Source organism: Rhinolophus hipposideros, assembly GCF_964194185.1.
Source record: "Rhinolophus hipposideros genome assembly, chromosome: 12".
Lineage (NCBI taxonomy): Eukaryota > Metazoa > Chordata > Mammalia > Chiroptera > Rhinolophidae > Rhinolophus > Rhinolophus hipposideros.
Window position 1 is genome coordinate 76,629,990 of NC_138058.1, and position 12,425 is coordinate 76,642,414.

At 42.8% G+C, this 12,425-nt stretch overlaps 1 protein-coding gene across 15 annotated transcripts in view; it reads left to right on the forward strand.

Annotated features, from left to right (window-relative positions):
* MYT1L (myelin transcription factor 1 like) overlaps positions 1-12,425 on the forward strand; it is a 368,814-nt gene that overhangs the window by 108,455 nt on the left and 247,934 nt on the right. For 13 of the 15 annotated variants that reach the window (XM_081068000.1, XM_081067996.1, XM_081067997.1 and 10 more), the window contains exon 3: positions 940-1,057. The exons of the other annotated variants lie outside the window; for them this stretch is intronic. The gene's annotated coding sequence lies outside the window, so the exon portion shown is untranslated. The remainder of the gene's footprint in view (positions 1-939; positions 1,058-12,425) is intronic. 15 annotated transcript variants of the gene reach the window in all.

Sequence of the window (12,425 nt, forward strand, 5' to 3'; positions counted from 1 at the left end):
GCATTTCCTAGGCAATTGTGTGTTGCCTTATTTCGAATCGCCCTTGCTAAGTGCCCTGAGTGTTTCCTTTCTGGCGAGGTACCGGTGTCTTTTAGACGGTTTAGGGTGGTGCTGGTGGAACAGCAAGGAGGCTCTGGGGCCTTAGTTGGCCTGACGCACTTCACTGCTGCCCATTAACACTTCTCAGTTCCTGCCCCAACTCAGTGCAATGAGGGCGCTGAGCTAGGAGCTTTGTGCCAGAAACAGCGGCTTCAACGACTGAGGCAGCCGCCCTCTCCACTTCCTGGATTCTAGTCCATCTCTTCTTTGTAAACAAAATAAATTCTGTCTGTGGCAGCAGTTTGAAATAATAGGGGTATTTTATTTTCCAATTAGAACAGTCAGTAGTTCCTAACACATAATATTGCAGAAAATCTTGATGGAAAGTTAATAAATTCTAAATTTATATTAATGGAAATAATGTATTTTGTTGTTTTACTAAAACAAAATTGAACTGACATTTGGAGCCACCCTTGTCATCACCAGATTATATTTTGTTATGAATGAAGTCGCATTATTTCCAAGAAATAATTACACATCTAAAATGTTTCTCGCTTATTAAATTGTTTAACTGCATCACAGTGTTAAAAAAGGAGTAATCTTACAAACTGACTGGTAACTGGTCCATCTAAATATTAAGTACACTTAGTTTTTTAAGCTTTAAACCCAGACTTTTAAAACTGCTAAATATCTTGTATTTCAGAGTAAATTAACTAAATGTTTAAAAACGTTGTCTGCTTGTCCATGACGGCCTTTCCTGTCATCGTTTACACATTCCTTAGTGGCAGTTACCTGTCTTTAAATGTTACTCTTTGTTGTAAGTACAGTAACACTAAGGAGAGAATTCTTGTCAGTCTCCAGTTACGTATTATATTGTTGTGTTGTTGTTTTGCCCTTTAGAAAATGAACCGGAAGGAGAACTGGTGACAGCATGTTCAGTGGGCATCTCGGAACTCTGACGGACTGAGGGAGGGAGCGACACGTGACGCAGACCGCGCCCTCCGGCCACTGAGTTCAGGTACCAGGCCCTCAGCTGTCTCGGGAGGTGGCCAGGGTCCTATTCCTGTGCCCTCCCCACTTGCTGCTCTGAGTCACTTCTCAGCTTCCTGCTGCCTCCGGGCTTCTGGGAGGTACTTAAAATGTCTATTGTGCATCGTCTCCAAACAGACAGTTCAAGGTGAAAAGAGCCATTTGCCTTTAAATTAGGTGATACGTATATTGTTCTTGCTACTAGAGCTCCATGGGGCTGCCAAGGGGTGGGCATCCTTCTGGGCACTGTGAGGTGTCCCGGGGTTGCCAGTGAGGAATTGGTACTGGGATGGAAATGTTCCATTTTGAGTCACTGCAAATGAAATCTGTGCTTGCTACGGACGTAACTGGTTAGTAAAGCCAGTAATTTTAGTCAAGTTTGCTAATTGTGGTTTGGAGGTTTGGGGTGGCTGCTGACATGTGCCGAGTGATCGCTGCCCGAAAGGACAACTTTGTAGGGGCTCACGTAGGCTGGGATCCACACAACTGTACAGTGACTACAGTCCTACCTCCCAAAGTCTCGGCTTCTCAATGTGTGCCTGCAAATGGCTTCAAAAGCTCTGGTACGAACGCGTCAAGGCTCACATTCAGGAGCCTGTTTTACGCACGTGACTTTGCTGGTGAAAGGGTGTTTTCTTAGGGTGCTCTGTGGGGAAGCTCGGGCACGTCTTTTAAAGTTCACTGTGTGATAGTCATTTGTTTGTCTGCCGAGTCCCCCATTCGTCTGTCTGGTAATAGAACTACTTGCTGCTACATGGAAATTAGAGCCTGGGATTGTTTCCATATGCTGCAGCCTTGTGAGTGCTGCAATCTTTAGGAGCTTTATGAACTGGTATAATAGGTCACAGTTGTTCTAATTATTTCCTCGACTATGCCCTCTTCACTTTCTCTGAAGAAACCCACTACCCTCATTGGATCGGTTCGGGGAAGGCATTCTGTTTAATTGTCATTTCCCTGGAATTAAAAAAAATAAAACCTGTTCACACTGAGTATTAAACTCATACTTTAGTTTAAAGTCAGTTCCAGTTTCTGAATTGTAGGGGTTTCATGCATATAGGCTGTCTTGTTTTATCTAATCTCGTTTAGTTTTAGTCATAAGTTAAAGAATGAGTAATGCAATATTTTAAAAGACTTTAATATTTAAAAGTAGATTTGTTGGTATTTCTGGCATGGAGTTCAGTGTTCACATTTAAATGATGACTATCAACATATTTTACTATAAAGCATTCAAATACAGATCTTAACATGAGTTAAATCAAACAATAAGCTGGTTTTCAAAGAAAAGTCCTTGTTAACACTTGGCCTTGAATAGGCTTCTCAGTTAAGGCGTCCTCACGTTTGGTTTTCAAGGTGGACAGGCCGGTTGGACTTGTTCAAAGAAGAGAAAGAGGTGCAAGTTTCAGCAGACACTGATCTCCTCCTGTGTCACACTCTTGACCACAAACCTGTCCACACCTGACCATACGTGTATGTGTCTCGAACACCCAAGCAGCCCCTGGAGTCAGTAGATGCTTCTGGGTGTGAGATGAACGTGATGGCCTCCTGACAATCCCCTCGGCCCTCAGTCAGTCAGATGACAGGAATAGCAACAGCGCGCCCATTACCGCGTGTTCATTTGCGGGTCTTGCGCGTGTGTAAGTTCACTCAGTCTTCACTGCAGGTCAGCGTGTCTCAGGGGCAGAGCTGTGGTGATGGTCTCACAGTGGACGGTCAGCGCAAGACAGCTACACAGAGGTGCTTGCGTGCTTGCGTGTGCGTGCACTGTGCGTTCCGGGTACTTTTGATTCACTCGTTCTTGAAAGTCTGGCTTTGGGGGATAATGGGCATTTATTTGCTGTGTGTCATAAATACTTCAGTCCATGGGGATGAAATCAAACAGTGGACTGCAACAGGTGAGTATTCAAAACGAGAATATTGATGTGTTGTGACAGTGGCTTCTGGGAATAAGGTACGCCTCTTCCCATGATCAGCTGCAGATCAAAAGTGTGTAAATCATCCCATTGCGTAGATCAGGGTGGGCACATTTCTGTGAAGGGCCAGGCAGTAGATGCGCCAGGCTTCGTGGGCATGAGGTCTCGGCAGCAGCCGCTCAAGCCTGCCCTTGTGCCGGGAGAGCAGCCAGAGGCGGTGTGTGGACCAATGGGCAGCCCGGGGCCAGGACGCGCCAGGAAACCCGCAGATAGGGGAGGTGTCCTCGGGCAGCGGTTCGATAGCCCTCTGTAAATATGTAAAGCAGGAGTTCCTCAATTGCCCTGTCATTTTCTGAAAACAGAATAACTCTTACTCTCTTGCCAAATTTCCCTACTCGCAAACTCCCTCAGCGGCGTGCAAAGTCATCGTCCGCAGGCATGTTGCTCCACTGACGAGCACGTGGCTTATGTGGGAGCTGAGTCACCAGGCCCGAGCTGAGACACAGCCGTACAGAGCTTACAGAAGGCTCAGGAGGACAGGTCTGTTCTGTGGGTGGACGTCGGGGCAGCGTCCAGGAAACCCGTCGTATTTACAGAGGAGAGAATTTTCTAGTATTTTCATGTCTGAACCAACCGTTCTGCCAAGAAATACCCTGGAATCATCCTGAAAATTGTGTGGGATATACAATCTAATCAAACCAATCTCCAGGGGTATTGTCCCACGCAGACACACAGGCGGTACGTGTGTCAAACCCCACAGCGAAAGAGGGATGTCCCTTAGAGCGATCCATACACAGTGTCCATACACAGCGTAGGAGCTGGGCCACTGTGCAGGGCTCCTCCACACAGCTTGGGAAAATGTCACCCATCAGCTTTCCCCAGTACTCTGTAAATCCCAAACAAAAATTCAGGGAACCTAGGGAATAAAACACCAAATTCAAAAGAGGATTATTTCAAATTGCAATAGATCATCCATCAGAAGCATGAAAAAGGGGTTAATCTTGGAAAAAGACTTTAATGATGCCATAGGTTATTTTTCTAAAAGCTATTTTATGACTGCCTCCAACTTTTTATCTTATTTGGGATGTGAATTAGTAGCATAAATCATTTAGTCAAAATCCAGAACATTAATTGACATTTCCACTGAAATGATTTGCTAGAATGCATATATCTTAAAGCAGATTTTGATAGTTAATAAATTATCTCAGACTACATCAGATCAGGAGATAATGAACAGAACAAAAATGGCAGAAGCACAATCTAAAGATGTGTGCTTCTGCCTTGTTGCCCTAAGTAGTTAAGAAAAGAAAGGTCGGCTAGTCCCACAAGTAGTTTAATGTCAAGTAGAAATTTGGGTAAAAACTTGGAGGCAGTTGGACCAGGGAACAAACCCTGATGCTAGCATACCATTTGTGTAACTTTGGAGAAGTTATTAACTATTTGAATCTGAGCCTTGGTTTCCCCATCAGTGTCACGGACAAGATAATTTCTTCTCAACAGGCCTGCTGTAAGGATTAAATGAGATATAAAGTATATAAAGCACTAATTTTAGGCCTTGAAACAGAAGCTAGTTTAGCACCGTTGAGCAGCTGTGCTGATTTTGAAATGGGCAGTGGACTCCCTTTATATCAGACAGCACTGGCTCTGTGTGCTGAACTGTGGATGTCAGTGAATGAATGAATGAATGAATGTGCTCGGGAAGGCTTGTAGTTATATGTTTGTGATACGTAGGGAGCTCATATGGAATTACCTGGTCTAAAAGGTAGGGTGCAGAACTCTCTGTGCTGTGTCCAACGTTTATATAACAGAACCATAGTTATATATGCTTGTGCATGAGTATATACATACACGTATGTTTTGGGTTTTTTTTTAACTGGAGGTTGTCAAAGGTGGTAGGAAAATTTACTTTTCACTTTTTGTCATTTCCTGATGAGTGCATGTATTACTCTTTTACATAAAATCCAGTGCGTTTGTTTATGGTTACCATCTTTAACATTTTCCATCAAACACCCCTTTTACCTGAAGCTTTCTTGAACATCCATCTTTACTTTCTGCAAATGCCACAGTCAAATGTACAAACTCTAAGCCCATTGAGTTGAGGTCATCTATTCTGTTGAGTGTTTCTGATTCTGTTTCTTAGAGGTGCAAGTGAAGGGAGGGTACCCTGTTTCCCCGAAAATGAGACCTAGCTGGATAGTCAGCTCTAATGTGTCTTTTGGAGCAAAAACTAAAATAAGACCCGTATTATATTATATTGTATTACATTATGTTATATTATATTATATTATACCCAGTCTTATAGTAAAATTTTCCTATAATTTTATTAATATTAAAGTGTTACTATAAGACCAGGTCTTATATTAATTTTTGCTCCAAAAGATGCATTAGAGCTGATTGTCCGGCTAGGTCTTATTTTCGGGGAAACATGGTAATGAATTTATACCTAAAGGAAGTAAATGCCTAACTTTTAAATAAAACATATTGTTGAATAAATTATTGCAAGTGTTATCCATACACATAAATTTACAAGTCTGTGCATTTATGTAACATATTTTTGAGTCAGATATTGGAGATACAAATATGGAATCATAGAATTCTGCCACAAAGCTGTTCACGTTTAACCATTTAATTGGGCGTGGAGTGCCTGTGCACGATTCTGACAGACGTGGGTATTTCCAGCATTGCACTAGCATCTGAAAGGATACAGGGGTTTGAGAGTGGGAGCAGGAGAGGATGTGGGGCCCTGTGAGATCAGGTGACGTTCTGTAGATCCTGAGGGACCATGGCAATTTTAAGCAAGGAGACATGAGCTGACCTTCCCTTGACAAAGACGTGTGAAGGATGGATTGGAGGGGCTAGGCAGGGGACTGTGGGAAGGCCCAGGCAGTTGCTCAGGTGCTCAGCCAGGGCAGGGCTATGCGAACGTGGGGCCGTGGAACAGAGTGTGCCAATCAAGGCAAGATGTGATCCTTGGCAGCACAGCCATCTGGGAGGAGTGATTGTAAAGCACTTCACAGCACAGCCAGGAAAGCAGGAAGCAGTTATACACTCGGTCTCTTGGAGCCTCAGTTTTTCTATCTGTAAAGTAGGAGCATCTTTTCTGCTTGTTAGCATTGATGAAGAAGGCATAAAATAATATATGTAACACTTAGTGCGCAGTGGCTAGTACCCAGCTCAAATCCTTAACTTACAGCGACTGTCATTATTCATAAAGAACCACGACGTACTAACTTTCCCGTAAAAGATTAAGGCAGAAGTAATCCGATTTACATCTGTGTTATGCTTTCTGTTATTCAAATCAAAGTGGCTTCACTTACCACGCAGCTGTGTAAAAAATGAAGAAGTGTTCTATGAACTGATGTAGAAAGATTTGAAGAACAGTTTATTAAAGAAAAAAAGCAAGATGCAGAAGAGGAGCAGAAATACAAACACATATATTTGCTTGTATTTGCATAAAATTTCTAGAAGAATAGACAAAAAGCTGGTAGATATGTTAATGTGTATTGTAACAATACAGAAACAGTCAGGATTAAGGGGAAGTTTTCATTATTTTATTCACTCATTTTTTATTTTTAAACCATGTGAATATAAAAGAAAGAAGTAAGGGAATGGAGGGAAGCAAGAAAGGATGGAAGGAAAAGAGAGGAGGGCCATCAAGAAGCTAAGGGAGGAAATGAATAAAAGAAGAGACAGAAGAGTTCTGGTCAAGGTGGCGGAGTAGATATATGCTGTGCTGGCCTCCTTCCAGACTACATGAAAATTGCATCTAAACTATAGAACAAACATCCCTGAAAACTATGTGAAGTCTAGCTAAACAGAGTCCTACAACCAAGAATGTACAGAAGAAGCCACGTTGAGACTGGCCGGAGGGACAGAGATGAAGAATGGGCTGGTTCCACACCCAAGTGTAGCCGTTAAAAATTGGGAGGGATATCTCAGCTTCAGAGGTCCCCCTGAGGAGCGAAGGGTCCCAGCCCCACATCAGGCTCCCCAGTTATGGGGAAGAGAAGTCCCCATAACCTCTGACTGTGAAAACTGGTGGGGATAGTGGCTGAGTGAGACAGAGAGCAGCTGGAGTCTCAGGTCATCTTCTTAAAGGACCATGCCCGGACTTACTCACTGATGAATTCACTTACTCTGAGCTCCAACTCTGGGGCAGCAGCTCAGAAGGCACCAGAGACATCCGGGGAGGAACTGAATTGCCTGGCTTCCGGGTGAGGGTTGGAGAGGCATCTTTCTCCCAGACAGAGGTGCTGGCAGAAGCCGTTGTTCCTTTGCTGAACCCTTACCTCACACAGCTGCATGCACAGATGGGTGTCATATCTGAGGCTCCATCAACCTAGCTAACAGTGTTCACCCTGCCCTGTGATTCCCTGAGACCCCCTCCCACCCAACTTGTAAGCCCATCCAAGCTGCTTCCAGGGGCTTTTCCATACAAATAGCCTGCCTTGGCTCATACTGGGGCTTTTCCTAAAATCTCTTAAAGGTTCACAAACCACAAACAAGCAGCATTTGGCCTCACTGTGCCCCATTCCTCTTGCTAAGCATTCCCAAGCCTGACATGAATGGCAGCCAACGTCAGTTCACAGCTTAGCCTCTTCCAGGCACCTTCAAGCCCAGCACAAGTGACAACCATCTGCAGATCACTGTGGAGCTCATACCAAGTGGCCCCAGGCAGGACACAAGCAGAGACTGAACTTGGCCTGCACTAGAAACCCTCCCAGAACAAACACACCTGGTGGCCAGCTTCAGACCACACCAGCACACCACCCAACCACCTCCACAAATGACACGCAGGGCAGGCACCAGAGCCCCACTCAAGTGAATCCTCCTCCATAGGGTCAGCCCCTGCACAACAGCTCCTCCTGTGTAGTCATGGTGAGTCCTCAAAACCAGTCAGCCTGAGGGTCAATCCCTCTGAGGGATGTGTGAACGGCAAAAAAGGCTAAACTACAACAGGAGGGCACAAACAGCCCACACAAGGGATGCCCCTGGAGCACCCAGCTCACGTGACCAGGGACACTGTGCCCCTGAGCTCCCGCAGGCCACTTACTACCTATGGCCACTCTACTAAGACCTGGAGACACAGCAGCCCTACCTAAAACGTAGAAGCAAACACAGGGAGGCAGCCAAAATGGGGAGACAAAGAAACATGTCCCAAATGAACAAACAGAACAAAGCTCCAGAAAAATAACTAAACAAAATGGAGGCAAGCAACCTACCAGATGCAGAGTTTAAAACACTGGTTATAAGGATGCTCAGTGATCTTAGGGAGAACTTCAACGAAGAGATAGGAAACATAAAAATGGAGGAAGAAAACATAAAAAAGGACCAGTCAGAAATGAAGAGTACAATAGCTGAAATGAAGAATACACTAGAAGGAATCAACAGCAGACTAGATGAAGCAGAGGATCGAATCAGCAATTTGGAAGGTAAAATAGCAGAAACACCCAATCCAAACACCAAAAAGAAAAAAAAAATTGAAAAGGGATAGCTTAAAGGGCTCTGGGAGAACATCAAACATACTAACACTCACGTCATAGGGGTACCAGAAGAAGAAGAGAGAGGGGAAGGAATTGAAAACCTATTTGAAGAAATAATGACAGAAAACTTTCCTAACCTGGTGAAGGAAATGGACATGTAAGCCCAGGAAGCACAGAATGTCCCAGAGAGGCCCACACCAAGACACGTCATAGTTAAAAATGGCAAAGGTTAAAGACAAAGAGAGAATCCTAAAAGCAGCAAGAGAAAAGCAATTAGTTACCTACAAGGGAGCTCCCATAAGACTGTCAGCTGATTTCTCAACAGAAACTTTGCAGGCCAGAAGGGAGTGGCAGGAAATGTTCCAAGTGATGAAAAGCAAGGACCTACAACCAAGATTACTCTACCTAGCAAAGCTATCAGTTAGAATCGAACGACAGTTAATGAGATTCCCAGACAAGAAAAAGCTGAAGGAATTCATCACTTCCAAACTAGTATTACAAGAAATATTGAAGGGACTTCTTTGAGAAGAAGAAAGAAAAAATATGAATAATATGAATAAAATAGCAATGACAACATATCTATCAACAATTACTTCAGTGTAAATGGATTGAATGCCCCAATCAAAAGTCATAGAAGGGTTGAATGGATAAGCAAACAAAACCGTTACATATGCTGCCTACAAGAGACTAACTTCAGATTAAAAGACACACAGAGACTGAAAGTGAAGGGATGGAGAGAGATATTTCATGAAAAAGGAAACAAACAAGCAAACAAAAAGGCTGGGGAAACAATGCTTATACCAGATAAAATAGACTTTAAAATAAAGGCTATAACAAGAGACAAAGAAGGACCCAGTAATCCCACTGCTAAGTGTTTATCCAAAGACACCCAAAACAGTACTTCGAGGAGATATGCGCATCCATATGTTCATTGCAGCATTGTTTACAGTGGCCAAGATGTGGAGGCAGCCTGGGTGTCCACCAGCCTGGAAGAACGGATAAAGAGAAGGTGGTACATATACACTATGGAATATTGCTCAGCCAGGGAAGGGAATGGGTTCTTGCCATCTGCGGTGACATGGATGGACCTGGAGGGAATTATGCTGAGTGGAGTAAGTCAGACAGAGAAAGAAAAGGGTCATGTGATCTCACTTATGTGTGGGATCTAGAGAACAGGATAAATGAACAAACAAAATAGAAACAAGCTCATAGATACAGAGAACATTTTGATGGTTGCCAGATGGGAAGGGAGTTGGGAGGATGGGTGAAATGGGGAGGGAATTAAGAAGGACAAATTGGTAGCTACAAAACAGTCATGGGGATACAAAGTACAGCACGGGGAATATAGTCAGTAGTATTGTGATAACTTATGTGAGGTGTCATGTGGGTACTGGATTTATTGGGGGGATCACTTCATAAGTTATACCAGTGTCTATATCAGGTGTTGTATACACCTGAAACATATATTAGGTTGGTGCAAAAGTAATTGTGGTTTTTGCAATTATTTTTTACCTTTTAAACCGCAATTACTTTTGCACCAACCTAATAATATTGTATGTCAACTGTAATTGAAAAATTAAAAAATATATATTTAAAAACAAAATAAAGAAAGGACAGAAATTCTGTCAGATTCCCTATTTAACAATGTATGTATATTAAACGCAATTACTTTTTAATAACTTTAGTTTTTCCCATGGCTTATAGTGTCTCATGCATGCCCTTCTTTCTGAAATCCTCTAATTTAAAATTTATTTTACAAAATGTAAAATGAATTATATGATTGCTTATTCACTTATTCAATAATAAAGTTATAATTGAAAAGCCAAAGTTTGAAAATTATTAAAAGGAAGTGTTTTCTAAAATAACATTCAGGAAATAAGTATGAGGTGACAAAAACATGGAAAAAATAGCAGTGGCCATGAATGAATTTATTTAGAATAATAAAGGGGAAGTGATTTTATATCTTATATTTTATACTATAAAAGAGCTACAAAGAATATATTATGGATAACTGGCGAGATGTGGATATGAACTGCGTATTTTATTATTGGAACAATTATAAACTTTCTTTTTGTTAAAATTACACTTGGGTTATGTAGGAAAATGTTTTTCCCCTTGTTGGAGACAAATGTTGAAAGATTTAGGTGTGAGTAGCCATGATGTCCACTACCCACTTCCAGAAGGTTCAGAAAAATGTGTGTGTGTGTGTGTGCGATCATGGGTGGAGTGTGTGTATCAGTGTCATATGCATTTGTGTGTGTGAGAGTGTGTGTATAGTGTGTGTGGGTGGTGTGTGAGAGAATGTGTGTGTGTGCGAGTGTGTACATGTGGGGGGGTATGTGTGCATGTGTGGTTCAGGTACCCCCTGTCCCCTTTACGTGGTAGTATGTATAATATGGTCCATGAAAGGACAAGGTAACCTTACTGTATCCATTTTTCTTAAACATTTATTTCTTAACATTCATTTAAAAATGTCATAGATAAAAGAGAGCTCACAAACTCCTTTACTATTCAAGTAAAGATGAACTGTCATCTCGTGGAATGTTCTGAGCTGGTTCCATTGGGTCAGAGAGCCATCCTTGGCATCACGTGACAAGCACTGAGCAGCCCTTGTTCCCACAGGAGGACGAGGCAGCCCTGGCACTCTGGAGCCCTCCCCAGGGCAAAGTGTTTCCTCGACACAGAGCTGGGCTGAACTCTGAGTAGGAGGCCCCTGGAACCTGTCATGTTGCCATGGCTCCTTTGGTGCCGGTTCATTAACATAAGCTTGAGCAGAGCACTCAGCATGTGATTTGCACTCGTGGAGATGCAGTTGTAAAGGTCCCAATGCTGTAATTCCCTCCTGAGAAAAGTATGTTTGCTCTTCTGAAAATTTCACCTGTCAGCTGTCCATAGCTTATCTCTTTCTCCCACATGCTCTGAAATCACTAAGCAAAATGTCAAAACTTTATGAACACCGTATTTCTTTTAATTCATTCTCACCCAGAAAACCAAAGGGTCGTTCGTCGGTCAACAGTTCTTGAGCAGCAGCTGGCTGTGAGACATTCTGCTAGGTCTCTATTACAGGAAAGTAAACGGAACTGAAAAGAGCCAATATTGACACCTGGGTTACACAGAAGTCAGGTACCTCGGCGAGCTTGGACCCACACAGGCAAATGAGGTGAGGCCCACGGAGGCCGTGTGCTTTGTGCCCCAGCGGACAAGCCACCTGCACCCAGGCAGGTGTATGAAGAGAGGCGTTCGGTTAGAAACCAAACAGAGCACATACGGTGCCAGGCACTGTGAGCCTTCACAGGACTCATTGGAAAGACATGGAAAAGCAAAACCACAGGAAGTAAGACGTGAAAAGAAGGAAGAGGGAGGTAGAACATTAAAAGATAAAGAATACGAACCTAATTCTATGAAGAAACAAAGAAGCAAACGAAACCTATTTACCTGTGTGTCCTCTGCACCCCTGCACCATCATTGCATCATTATAATAAACAATTACCGTAATTAGCCAGATTCATCAAGGTCTAAATCGTGTTTACTATTGTTTGTTCAGTATCCAAAATAAAATTATTTACATAAAACATGCATACAAGGTCTGACAGTTAAGTTTGCAAACTTGTGACAACGGTATTGCTAACCTTTTTTGATATCAGAGGGACTATTCATGATGAATTTGTACCAACCGGACAAACAGTGAACCAAGTTTACTATTTGGAAGTACTGAAAAGGCTGCGTGAAAAAGTTAGACGACCTGAACTTTTCGCCAGCAATTCATGGCTCTTGAATCACCAGCTCACACACATGGCACTGTCTATGAGGGAGTTTTTAGCCAGTAAACAACTGTATTGGAACACCCTCCCTACTCAACTGATCTGGACCCCAATGATGTCTTTCTTTACCCGAAGAGAAAGGAAATATTGAAAGGAAGACATTTTGATGACATTCAGGACATCGAGGGTAATATGACGACAGC